Source organism: Entelurus aequoreus, linkage group LG06 (assembly GCF_033978785.1).
Source record: "Entelurus aequoreus isolate RoL-2023_Sb linkage group LG06, RoL_Eaeq_v1.1, whole genome shotgun sequence".
In the NCBI taxonomy this organism is placed as follows: Eukaryota; Metazoa; Chordata; class Actinopteri; order Syngnathiformes; family Syngnathidae; genus Entelurus; species Entelurus aequoreus.
The window spans coordinates 15,456,164-15,470,110 of record NC_084736.1 but is presented as its reverse complement, the minus strand read 5'-3'; the positions used below and the strand labels follow the sequence as shown (position 1 = coordinate 15,470,110).

The 13,947-nt window shown below is 30.6% G+C and overlaps 1 protein-coding gene across 3 annotated transcripts in view; it reads right to left on the bottom strand.

The window, feature by feature from the left end:
* The window catches only part of gjc1 (gap junction protein gamma 1), a 127,114-nt gene that overhangs the window by 17,010 nt on the left and 96,157 nt on the right, over positions 1–13,947 (bottom strand). The window lies entirely within an intron of this gene.

Sequence of the window (13,947 nt, the reverse complement as noted above, 5' to 3'; positions counted from 1 at the left end):
TCAAAGATCCTCTATTAGAAATAAATGCTCTGTTTTATAGGAATCTACTGTAAAAATGCTAGTCAAAGATCCTCTATTAGAAATAAATGCTCTAATGTTTTATAGGAATCTACTGTAAAAATGCTAGTCAAAGGTCCTCTACAGGACGGAAATTATCTGTTGTTGTTTTGGGAATCTACTGTAAAAATGCTAGTCAAAGATCCTCTATTAGAAATAAATGCTCTAAAGTTTTATAGGGATCTACTGTGAAAATGCTAGTCAAAGATCCTCTATTAAAAATTAATGCTCTAATGTTTTATAGGAATCTACTGTAAAAATGCTAGTCAAAGATCCTCTATTAAAAATTAATGCTCTAATGTTTTATAGGAATCTACTGTAAAAATGCTAGTCAAAGATCCTCTATTAAAAATTAATGCTCTAATGTATTATAGGAATCTACTGTAAAAATGCTAGTCAAATATCCCAACAGGACGGAAATTATCTGTTGTTTGGGAATCTACTGTAAAAATGCTAGTCAAAGATCCTCTATTACAAATAAATGCTCTAAAGTTTTATAGGAATCTACTGTAAAAATGCTAGTCAAAGATTCTCTATTAAAAATTAATGCTCTAATATTTTATAGGAATCTACTGTAAAAATGTGTGCACTTGCAGATTAAAAACATATACGGTATGTTTCTTTGAGATAAAACTCTTGTATGCTGTAAACATTTACAGCATTTAAACAGTATTTTTTCCACAGTAAAATACTGTAATTAAAATGTACCGTAACACGACAACAAAAATGACGATATATCTTTATATTTCACACAACTAACTGTCATTTCACAGTAAAATACCGTGATTATAGTTACAGTTCTCTGTAATATCACAACAAATTACTCTGTTTTATAGGAATATACTGTAAAAATGCTAGTCAAAGATCCTCTATTAGAAATAAATGCTCTGTTTTATAGGAATCTACTGTAAAAATGCTAGTCAAAGATCCTCTATTAAAAATGAATGCTTTAATTTTTTATAGGAATATACTGTAAAAATGCTAGTCAAAGATCCTCTATTAGAAATAAATGCTCTGTTTTATAGGAATCTACTGTAAAAATGCTAGTCAAAGATCCTCTATTAAAAATGAATGCTTTAATTTTTTATAGGAATCTACTGTAAAAATGCTAGTCAAAGATCCTCTATTAAAAATTAATGCTCTAATGTTTTATAGGAATCTACTGTAAAAATGCTAGTCAAAGATCCCAACAGGACGGAAATTATCTGTTGTTTGGGAATCTACTGTAAAAATGCTAGTCAAAGATCCTCTATTACAAATAAATGCTCTAAAGTTTTATAGGAATCTACTGTAAAAATGCTAGTCAAAGATTCTCTATTAAAAATTAATGCTCTAATATTTTATAGGAATCTACTGTAAAAATGTGTGCACTTGCAGATTAAAAACATATACGGTATGTTTCTTTGAGATAAAACTCTTGTATGCTGTAAACATTTACAGCATTTAAACAGTATTTTTTCCACAGTAAAATACTGTAATTAAAATGTACCGTAACACGACAACAAAAATGACGATATATCTTTATATTTCACACAACTAACTGTCATTTCACAGTAAAATACCGTGATTATAGTTACAGTTCTCTGTAATATCACAACAAATTACTCTGTTTTATAGGAATATACTGTAAAAATGCTAGTCAAAGATCCTCTATTAGAAATAAATGCTCTGTTTTATAGGAATCTACTGTAAAAATGCTAGTCAAAGATCCTCTATTAAAAATGAATGCTTTAATTTTTTATAGGAATATACTGTAAAAATGCTAGTCAAAGATCCTCTATTAGAAATAAATGCTCTGTTTTATAGGAATCTACTGTAAAAATGCTAGTCAAAGATCCTCTATTAAAAATGAATGCTTTAATTTTTTATAGGAATCTACTGTAAAAATGCTAGTCAAAGATCCTCTATTAAAAATTAATGCTCTAATGTTTTATAGGAATCTACTGTAAAAATGCTAGTCAAAGATCCTCTACAGGACGGAAATGATCTGTTGTTGTTTTGGGAATCTACTGTAAAAATGCTAGTCAAAGATCCTCTATTAGAAATAAATGCTCTGTTTTATAGGAATCTACTGTAAAAATGCTAGTCAAAGATCCTCTATTAGAAATAAATGCTCTAATGTTTTATAGGAATCTACTGTAAAAATGCTAGTCAAAGGTCCTCTACAGGACGGAAATTATCTGTTGTTGTTTTGGGAATCTACTGTAAAAATGCTAGTCAAAGATCCTCTATTAGAAATAAATGCTCTAAAGTTTTATAGGGATCTACTGTGAAAATGCTAGTCAAAGATCCTCTATTAAAAATTAATGCTCTAATGTTTTATAGGAATCTACTGTAAAAATGCTAGTCAAAGATCCTCTATTAAAAATTAATGCTCTAATGTTTTATAGGAATCTACTGTAAAAATGCTAGTCAAAGATCCTCTATTAAAAATTAATGCTCTAATGTATTATAGGAATCTACTGTAAAAATGCTAGTCAAATATCCCAACAGGACGGAAATTATCTGTTGTTTGGGAATCTACTGTAAAAATGCTAGTCAAAGATCCTCTATTACAAATAAATGCTCTAAAGTTTTATAGGAATCTACTGTAAAAATGCTAGTCAAAGATTCTCTATTAAAAATTAATGCTCTAATATTTTATAGGAATCTACTGTAAAAATGTGTGCACTTGCAGATTAAAAACATATACGGTATGTTTCTTTGAGATAAAACTCTTGTATGCTGTAAACATTTACAGCATTTAAACAGTATTTTTTCCACAGTAAAATACTGTAATTAAAATGTACCGTAACACGACAACAAAAATGACGATATATCTTTATATTTCACACAACTAACTGTCATTTCACAGTAAAATACCGTGATTATAGTTACAGTTCTCTGTAATATCACAACAAATTACTCTGTTTTATAGGAATATACTGTAAAAATGCTAGTCAAAGATCCTCTATTAGAAATAAATGCTCTGTTTTATAGGAATCTACTGTAAAAATGCTAGTCAAAGATCCTCTATTAAAAATGAATGCTTTAATTTTTTATAGGAATATACTGTAAAAATGCTAGTCAAAGATCCTCTATTAGAAATAAATGCTCTGTTTTATAGGAATCTACTGTAAAAATGCTAGTCAAAGATCCTCTATTAAAAATGAATGCTTTAATTTTTTATAGGAATCTACTGTAAAAATGCTAGTCAAAGATCCTCTATTAAAAATTAATGCTCTAATGTTTTATAGGAATCTACTGTAAAAATGCTAGTCAAAGATCCCAACAGGACGGAAATTATCTGTTGTTTGGGAATCTACTGTAAAAATGCTAGTCAAAGATCCTCTATTACAAATAAATGCTCTAAAGTTTTATAGGAATCTACTGTAAAAATGCTAGTCAAAGATTCTCTATTAAAAATTAATGCTCTAATATTTTATAGGAATCTACTGTAAAAATGTGTGCACTTGCAGATTAAAAACATATACGGTATGTTTCTTTGAGATAAAACTCTTGTATGCTGTAAACATTTACAGCATTTAAACAGTATTTTTTCCACAGTAAAATACTGTAATTAAAATGTACCGTAACACGACAACAAAAATGACGATATATCTTTATATTTCACACAACTAACTGTCATTTCACAGTAAAATACCGTGATTATAGTTACAGTTCTCTGTAATATCACAACAAATTACTCTGTTTTATAGGAATATACTGTAAAAATGCTAGTCAAAGATCCTCTATTAGAAATAAATGCTCTGTTTTATAGGAATCTACTGTAAAAATGCTAGTCAAAGATCCTCTATTAAAAATGAATGCTTTAATTTTTTATAGGAATATACTGTAAAAATGCTAGTCAAAGATCCTCTATTAGAAATAAATGCTCTGTTTTATAGGAATCTACTGTAAAAATGCTAGTCAAAGATCCTCTATTAAAAATGAATGCTTTAATTTTTTATAGGAATCTACTGTAAAAATGCTAGTCAAAGATCCTCTATTAAAAATTAATGCTCTAATGTTTTATAGGAATCTACTGTAAAAATGCTAGTCAAAGATCCTCTACAGGACGGAAATGATCTGTTGTTGTTTTGGGAATCTACTGTAAAAATGCTAGTCAAAGATCCTCTATTAGAAATAAATGCTCTAAAGTTTTATAGGGATCTACTGTAAAAATGCTAGTCAAAGATCCTCTATTAAAAATTAATGCTCTAATGTTTTATAGGAATCTACTGTAAAAATGCTAGTCAAAGATCCTCTATTAAAAATGAATGCTCTAATGTTTTATAGGAATCTACTGTAAAAATGCTAGTCAAAGATCCTCTACAGGACGGAAATGATCTGTTGTTGTTTTGGGAATCGACTGTAAAAATGCTAGTCAAAGATCCTCTATTAGAAATAAATGCTCTAATGTTTTATAGGAATCTACTGTAAAAATGCTAGTCAAAGATCCTCTATTAAAAATTAATGCTCTAATGTTTTATAGGAATCTACTGTAAAAATGCTAGTCAAAGATCCTCTATTAGAAATGAATGCTCTAATGTTTTATAGGAATCTACTGTAAAAATGCTAGTCAAAGATCCTCTATTAGAAATAAATGCTCTAATGATTTATAGGAATCTACTGTAAAAATGCTAGTCAAAGATCCTCTATTAAAAATTAATGCTCTAATGTTTTATAGGAATCTACTGTAAATATGCTAGTCAAATATCCCCAACAGGACGGAAATTATCTGTTGTTTGGGAATCTACTGTAAAAATGCTAGTCAAAGATCCTCTTTTACAAATAAATGCTCTAAAGTTTTATAGGAATCTACTGTAAAAATGCTAGTCAAAGATTCTCTATTAAAAATTAATGCTCTAATATTTTATAGGAATCTACTGTAAAAATGCTAGCCAAAGATCCTCTACAGGACGGAAATGATCTGTTGTTGTTTTGGGAATCTACTGTAAAAATGCCAGTCAAAGATCCTCTATTAAAAAGTAATGCTCTAATGTTTTATAGGAATCTACTGTAAAAATGCTAGTCAAAGATCCTCTATTAGAAATAAATGCTGTAATGTTTTATAGGAATCTACTGTAAAAATGCTAGTCAAAGATCCTCTATTAAAAATTAATGCTCTAATGTTTTATAGGAATCTACTGTAAAAATGCTAGTCAAAGATCCTCTATTAAAAATTAATGCTCTAATGTTTTATAGGAATCTACTGTAAAAATGCTAGTCAAAGATCCTCTATTAAAAATTAATGCTCTAATGTTTTATAGGAATCTACTGTAAAAATGATAGTCAAAGATCCTCTATTAGAAATAAATGCTCTGTTTTATAGGAATCTACTGTAAAAATGCTAGTCAAAGATCCTCTATTAAAAATGAATGCTTTAATTTTTTATAGGAATATACTGTAAAAATGCTAGTCAAAGATCCTCTATTAGAAATAAATGCTCTGTTTTATAGGAATCTACTGTAAAAATGCTAGTCAAAGATCCTCTATTAAAAATGAATGCTTTAATTTTTTATAGGAATCTACTGTAAAAATGCTAGTCAAAGATCCTCTATTAAAAATTAATGCTCTAATGTTTTATAGGAATCTACTGTAAAAATGCTAGTCAAAGATCCTCTACAGGACGGAAATGATCTGTTGTTGTTTTGGGAATCTACTGTAAAAATGCTAGTCAAAGATCCTCTATTAGAAATAAATGCTCTAAAGTTTTATAGGGATCTACTGTAAAAATGCTAGTCAAAGATCCTCTATTAAAAATTAATGCTCTAATGTTTTATAGGAATCTACTGTAAAAATGCTAGTCAAAGATCCTCTATTAAAAATGAATGCTCTAATGTTTTATAGGAATCTACTGTAAAAATGCAAGTCAAAGATCCTCTACAGGACGGAAATGATCTGTTGTTGTTTTGGGAATCGACTGTAAAAATGCTAGTCAAAGATCCTCTATTAGAAATAAATGCTCTAATGTTTTATAGGAATCTACTGTAAAAATGCTAGTCAAAGATCCTCTATTAAAAATTAATGCTCTAATGTTTTATAGGAATCTACTGTAAAAATGCTAGTCAAAGATCCTCTATTAGAAATGAATGCTCTAATGTTTTATAGGAATCTACTGTAAAAATGCTAGTCAAAGATCCTCTATTAGAAATAAATGCTCTAATGATTTATAGGAATCTACTGTAAAAATGCTAGTCAAAGATCCTCTATTAAAAATTAATGCTCTAATGTTTTATAGGAATCTACTGTAAATATGCTAGTCAAATATCCCCAACAGGACGGAAATTATCTGTTGTTTGGGAATCTACTGTAAAAATGCTAGTCAAAGATCCTCTTTTACAAATAAATGCTCTAAAGTTTTATAGGAATCTACTGTAAAAATGCTAGTCAAAGATTCTCTATTAAAAATTAATGCTCTAATATTTTATAGGAATCTACTGTAAAAATGCTAGCCAAAGATCCTCTACAGGACGGAAATGATCTGTTGTTGTTTTGGGAATCTACTGTAAAAATGCCAGTCAAAGATCCTCTATTAAAAAGTAATGCTCTAATGTTTTATAGGAATCTACTGTAAAAATGCTAGTCAAAGATCCTCTATTAGAAATAAATGCTGTAATGTTTTATAGGAATCTACTGTAAAAATGCTAGTCAAAGATCCTCTATTAAAAATTAATGCTCTAATGTTTTATAGGAATCTACTGTAAAAATGCTAGTCAAAGATCCTCTATTAAAAATTAATGCTCTAATGTTTTATAGGAATCTACTGTAAAAATGCTAGTCAAAGATCCTCTATTAAAAATTAATGCTCTAATGTTTTATAGGAATCTACTGTAAAAATGATAGTCAAAGATCCTCTACAGGACGGAAATGATCTGTTGTTGTTTTGGGAATCTACTGTAAAAATGCTAGTCAAAGATCCTCTATTAAAAATTAATGCTCTAATGTTTTATAGGAATCTACTGTAAAAATGATAGTCAAAGATCCTCTATTAGAAATAAATGCTCTAATGATTTATAGGAATCTACTGTAAAAATGCTAGTCAAAGATCCTCTACAGGATGGAAATTATCTGTTGTTGTTTTGGGAATCTACTGTAAAAATGCTAGTCAAAGATCCTCTATTAGAAATAAATTATTTAATGTTTTATAGGAATCTACTGTAAAAATGCTAGTCAAAGATCCTCTACAGCAGTGGTCCCCAACCACCGGGCCGCGGACCGATTGGTACTGAGCCGCACAAGAAATTAAAAAAATAATAATAATATATTTATTTATTTTAAAAAAAATTGTTTTTATTAAATCAACATAAAAAACACAATATATACATTATATATCAATGTAGATCAATACAGTCTGCAGGGATACAGTCCGTAAGCACACATGATTGTATTTCTTTATGGTGAAATTAAAAACAATTTTTTTTTAAATTTTATTTTATTTTTTTCATAAAGAAATACAATCATGTGTGCTTACGGACTGTATCCCTGCAGACTGTATTGATCTACATTGATATATAATGTATATATTGTGTTTTTTATGTTGATTTAATTTAAAAAAATAAAAAAAAGTATTTATTTATTCTTTTTTTTTTTATTTCTTGCGCGGCCCATTACCAATCGGTCCGCGGACCGGTACCGGTGGTTGGGGACCACTGCTCTATAGGACAGAAATGCTCTGCTGTTTTTTTTCAGGAAATTACTAAAAAATGCTAGTTAAAGATCCTCTATAGGACATGAATGTGCTGCTGTTTTTTTGTTTTTTTTAGGAATCTTCTGTAAAATGCTAGTTAAAGATCCTCTATAGCAGTGTTTTTCAACCACTGTGCAAATACAGTCTGGTGTGCCGTGGGAGATTATGTAATTTGACCTAATTGGGTTGAGAATATTTTTTGCAAACCAGTAATTATAATCTGCAAATGTGTCGTTGTTGAGTGTCGGTGCTGTCAAGAGCTCGGCAGAGTAACCGTGTAATACTCTTCCATATCAGTAGGTGGCAGCCGGTAGCTAATTGCTTTGTAGATGTCGGAAACATGGTTTGTCGTGATCACAATAAGCAGAGGACAGCGGGAGGCAGCGTGCAGGTAAAAAGGTGTCTAATGCTTAAACCAAAAATAAACAAAAGGCAAGTGCCGCTAAGAAAAGGCATTGAAGCTTAGGGAAAGCTATGCAAAACGTAGCTAAAACTGAACTGGCTGCAAAGTAAACAAAAACAGAATGCTGGACGACAGCAAAGACTTACACAAAGTACATCCGTACGTGACATGACAATCAACAACAAAATAGGAGCGCAAGACAAGAACTAAAACACTACATACAGGAAAACAGCAAAAAACTCAAAATAAGTCAGGGCGTGATGTGACAGGTGGTGACGGTACACCTACTTTGAGACAAGAACTATAGTGATGCATGCTTGGTTATGGTTTAAAGTCATATCCAACAATTGCGAGAACGACTTTTTACTGTCAATATCGACTGTTACATTTTTTAATGTTTTCTGCTGGTGGTGTGCCTCGGGATTTTTTCAATGAAAAAAAATGTGCCTTGGCTCAGAAAAGGTTAAAAAACACTGCTCTATAGGACAGAAACGCTCTGCTATTGTTTTCAGGAAACAACTGTAAAATGCTAGTCAAAGATCCTCTATAGAACGGAAACGCTCTGCTGTTTTTTTTAAGGGATCTACTGTAAAATGCTAGTCAAAGATCCTCTATACGCACCTTTTAGGGGAATTACAAGCACATGCGTGTCAAATTTGCGCAAAATAGGTTAAAAACATGGCCACCATCAAGCAAAAATGTCTTAAATGTTCATAAGTAATTAAGAATTTGAATCATAATTATAAAATCTGTATAACATGTATATTGACCACAACCCATAGAGGGCGCCACAAATGCCAATCCATTTGGGGTATTGACCATCAATTTGCCCCAAATCCAAGTGGCAACCCATTCTTCTTTTTTTGGAGTCTGACATTTCCCACTTTCCTGGAATGCATCATGAGCTACGGCTGGGGTCCATGCATCTGTCTTGTGTCTCCGCTGTGAGCAGGAGAGGGGCGCAGGCGGGGAGGTTTTCAAGAATGCTCTGGATGGAGGCTGTGTATCCATCACTATGACCATATAAGGACTCAGGCTCGCACTGGAAGAGGCCCAAACGCTGCAAGTTGTGAGTCCAAGTTTTAAATGATGTCATTGTTGTCAATACAAAGAGTAGGAAGATCATTTTCATCCCAACATAATCTGCCTTTTAAAAAGAAAATCCTTTCCAACTACTTTAAATTGATGATAAAAAAAAAAAAAGATATATCACAGAGAACATAAAATTAGAAAGAGCCTGAGCCCGGGAATCGAACCCAGGACCTTCTCATTGTGAGGCACACGCACCAACCCCTGTCCACCATGCCGCCCAATCCTATGATCTACAATATTAAAAAATAAGAAACTCCAATGCTAATTATCAGCAAAAAACATGCATATTGTTAAATTAATACAATAGAGCATTTTTATATATGTGATATGATTGTCTAGTTCGAAGGTTAGAGGTCTGAAATTTAGCCAGAGTTTTTTTTCTGAAGTTGCATTGTGTTTTTGATTGCAACAATGTTAGAATGGGTTATTAACTAAGTATACACGCTTTCTCCTAAGAACTCTTTTGGCCCCATTGACTCCAATAATAACTGCTATTTTTTAACAGACTGTAATCCTTATTACGATTATTTTGTCATGAAAACCGAACGAATGAACACGAGAAACTATTGGTTTGGTGTAATTGTGCTTTTTAACCACTAGATGGCACCATAAAACAATGACGCATGATTCTCAGAGCTTTGATGAGCGTAAATTGATTTAACTGTTCTTGAAGCCGCTGAAATGCAATAAAAAAACTATCTTTGGTAGTTACTGTATATACTGTACATCACGGCAGATATGTATATAAAAGACTCAGTAAACTCCACCAAGCTCAGAAAAATATTTTTGCCTACTTTTCTACTATCACTTCTGAAAATTGACCTAATCAAGGCTGTAATTACCCAACCTTAAATATTATTATTTTATAAATATTGTATAATTTGCATTTTCCCTTTCTAAAAAGAAAAAGGTTCGTATTTTTGACAAAAAGGTCATAAAGCATAAAAAACACAAAAACATACATACATACACATTATATATATATATTACATGTGTGTGTGTGTATATATATATATATATATATATATATATATATATATATATATATATATATATATATATATATATATATATATATATGTATATATATATATATGTATATATATATATATATATATATATATATATATATATATATATATATATATATATATATATATATATATATATATATATATATATATATATATATATATATACATACACATATATATATATTACACTATAAAAATGAGACCCTTTACCTCCCTGCTTGACACTCAGCATCAAGGGTTGGAATTGGGGGTTAAATAACCAAAAATTATTCCCGGGCGGGGCCACCGCTGCTGCTCACTGCTCCCCTCACCTCCCAGGGGGTGATCAAGGGTGATGGGTCAAACGCAACACCTAGTGTGTGTGTGACAATCATGGGTACTTATAATATATATATATATATATGTTTATTTATATATATATATATATATATATATATATATATATATATATATATATATATATATATATATATATATATTTTTTTTTTTTTTTTTTTTTTTTTTATTTTTTTTTTTATATATATATATTTTTTTTAAATATATATATATATTTAAACAAATATTTATATATATATATATATATATTAAAAAATATATACATATATATATATATATATATATATATATATATATATATATATATTTTATATATATATATATCCAAACAAATATTTATATATATATATTTAAAAATATATACATATATGTATTTAAAAAAATATTTATATATATATATATATATATATATATATATATATATATATATATATATATATATATATATATATATATATATATATATATATATATATATATATATATATATATATATATATATATATTTAAACAAATATTTATATATACACACCTTCTCACTCAATGCGTTTTCTTTATTTTCATGACTATTTACATTGTAGATTGTCACTGAAGGCATCAAAACTATGAATGAACACATGTGGAGTTATGTGCTTCACAAAAAAAAGGTGAAATAACTGAAAACCTGTTTTATATTCTAGTTTCTTCAAAATAGCCACCCTTTGCTCTGATTACTGCTTTGCACACTCTTGGCATTCTCTCGATGAGCTTCAAGAGGTAGTCACCTGAAATGGTGTTCCCTTCACTGTTGTGCCTTCTCAGGGTTGATTAGTGGAATTTCTTGCTTTATCAATGGAATAAGTGTGAATACAATGGTGTGTCCAAACGTTTGGCCTGTACTGTATATATATACATAGATCTGGTAAAAGATTTCAAATATTGAGAGTAAAACAGAATTATAAGTATGTTGTTGATTTATGACACTTTTATGAACGGTCCAATTTGGATCGTAAGAGTGTGTATATTCAATTTTAAGCTTGCTCGATGGAAAATATGTATTATTTTCTTATGGCCGTTTACAGTATATTGAAACGTAGCGTTTCTTCAACAGGACGTGTCAATGCACCTCCTGACCAGAGGGGGCACTCCATCCCTGGCTTGTTCCAGCCTGCGACGATGGCTTCATTCAACCTGGCATTTCGCCTTCTCATCCGATTTGCGTCTGCGGGAGCTCGTGGGGAAGTTGGGGGTAAGAAGCTGACTCAGCGCATCAAGTTATCAGCGTGAGTCAGCCTCCTGAACAGCAACAACTGCAACGTTGTAGGCCGTCTCCTTATTTTGCTTCTCGGTGGACATCGTGACACAGACTGTGGGTCTTCCTTTAGATTCTGCATCGGGAAATTCTACTTTCTCAGTTATAAAAAAAAACGCTCCTAAAAAAAATCTCATCTGGCATAAGGGAAGGTCAAAGACGGGCCCGCCTGAGGGTGTCACGACCTTGCATACATCGCACGGTTGAAATATCCTCACTGGAAGGACTTTTTACATCACCAAATGGTGAACACAGTAAGAAATAAGGTCATCAATAACCCTTTTATTATGTTTATGCGAATCAAAGATCCTCTATACGTGACAGAAGATGTTTTATGAGGACGCTTGTCAAATCCATGTGACAAAAGTGTTTTGCTGTTCTTAAGGACATACTCTAAACCAGGGGTCACCAACCTTTTTGAAACCAAGAGCTACTTCTTGGGTACTGATTAATGCGAAGGGCTAACAGTTTGATACACACTTAAATAAATTGCCAGAAATAGCCAATTTGCTCAATTTACCTTTAACTATATGTTATTATTAATAACTAATGATATTCACACTTAATTGAACGGTTTAAAAGAGGAGAAAACACGGGAAAAAAATGACAATTAAATGTTGAAACATAGTTTATCTTCAATTTCGACTCTTTAAAATTCAAAATTCAACCGAAAAAAAGAAGAGAAAAACTAGCTAATTTGAATCTTTTTGAAAAAATTAAAAAAAATAATTTATGGAACATCATTAGTAATTTTTCCTGATTAAGATTAATTTTAGAATTTTGATGACATGTTTTAAATAGTTTAAAATCCAATCTACACTTTGTTAGAATATATAACAAATTGGACCAAGCTATATATCTAACAAAGACAAATCATTATTTCTTCTAGATTTTCCAGAACAAAAATTTTAAAAGAAATTCAAAATACTTTGAAATAAGATTTAAATTTGATTCTACAGATTTTCTAGATTTGCCAGAATATTTTTTGTGAATTTTAATCATAATAAGTTTGAAGAAATATTTCACAAATATTCTTCGTCGAAAAAACAGAAGCTAAAATGAAAAATTAAATTAATATGTATTTATTATTCTTTACAATAGAAAAAATACATTTACTTGAACATCGATTTAAATTGTCAGGAAAGAAGAGGAAGGAATTTAACAGGTAAAAAGGTATATGTGTTTAAAAATCCTAAAATCATTTTTAAGGTTGTATTTTTTCTCTAAAATTGTCTTTCTGAAAGTTATAAGAAGCAAAGTAAAAAAAATAATGAATTTATTTAAACAAAAGAAGACCAAGTCTTTAAAATATTTTCTTGGATTTTCAAATTCTATTTGAGTTTTGTCTCTCTTAGAAATGTCGGGCAAAGCGAGACCAGCTTGTTAGTAAATAAATACAATTTAAAAAAATAGAGGCAGCTCACTGGTAAGTGCTGCTATTTGAGCTATTTTTAGAACAGGCCAGCGGGCTACTCATCTGGTCCTTACGGGCTACCTGGTGCCCGCGGGCACCGCGTTGGTGACCCCTGCTCTAAACACACTAGTCAAAGATCCTCCATGTGACAGGAGCGCTCTGCTGTTTTTAAGGACCTACTGTGTAAATCAGGCCTGGGCAATTATTTTCACTCGGAGGGCCAAATTTAGAGAAAAAAAATGTGTCCTGGGGGCCGGTATATCTATTTTTAGGAACACTAATACAAAACCTCACAATAATGTCTGATTGAATGCTGAAAACGTTATGACAGACCGCCTTAAAAACAGAATGGAATTTAATTTATTTTTTACTGAACGAGGCACCCAGAATGTACATGAAAATAAAGAATGTGGGGTTTACAATATTAACTATGAACAGGCCTGGCCCTAACCAATCTGGCGCCCTAGGCAAGATTTTAGGTGCCCCCCCCTCTCACATCGGCAGTGAAGTGTATATACTCACAAGAAACCGAATAGCTTTGTCTTTGACCTTTTTTTTTACTTAAAGAAAGCAAATTAACATATTATATGAGAATGTTATGTTATGATTCTTTAACCGAATCACAGCAGTGCTCAAATTAAAAAACAG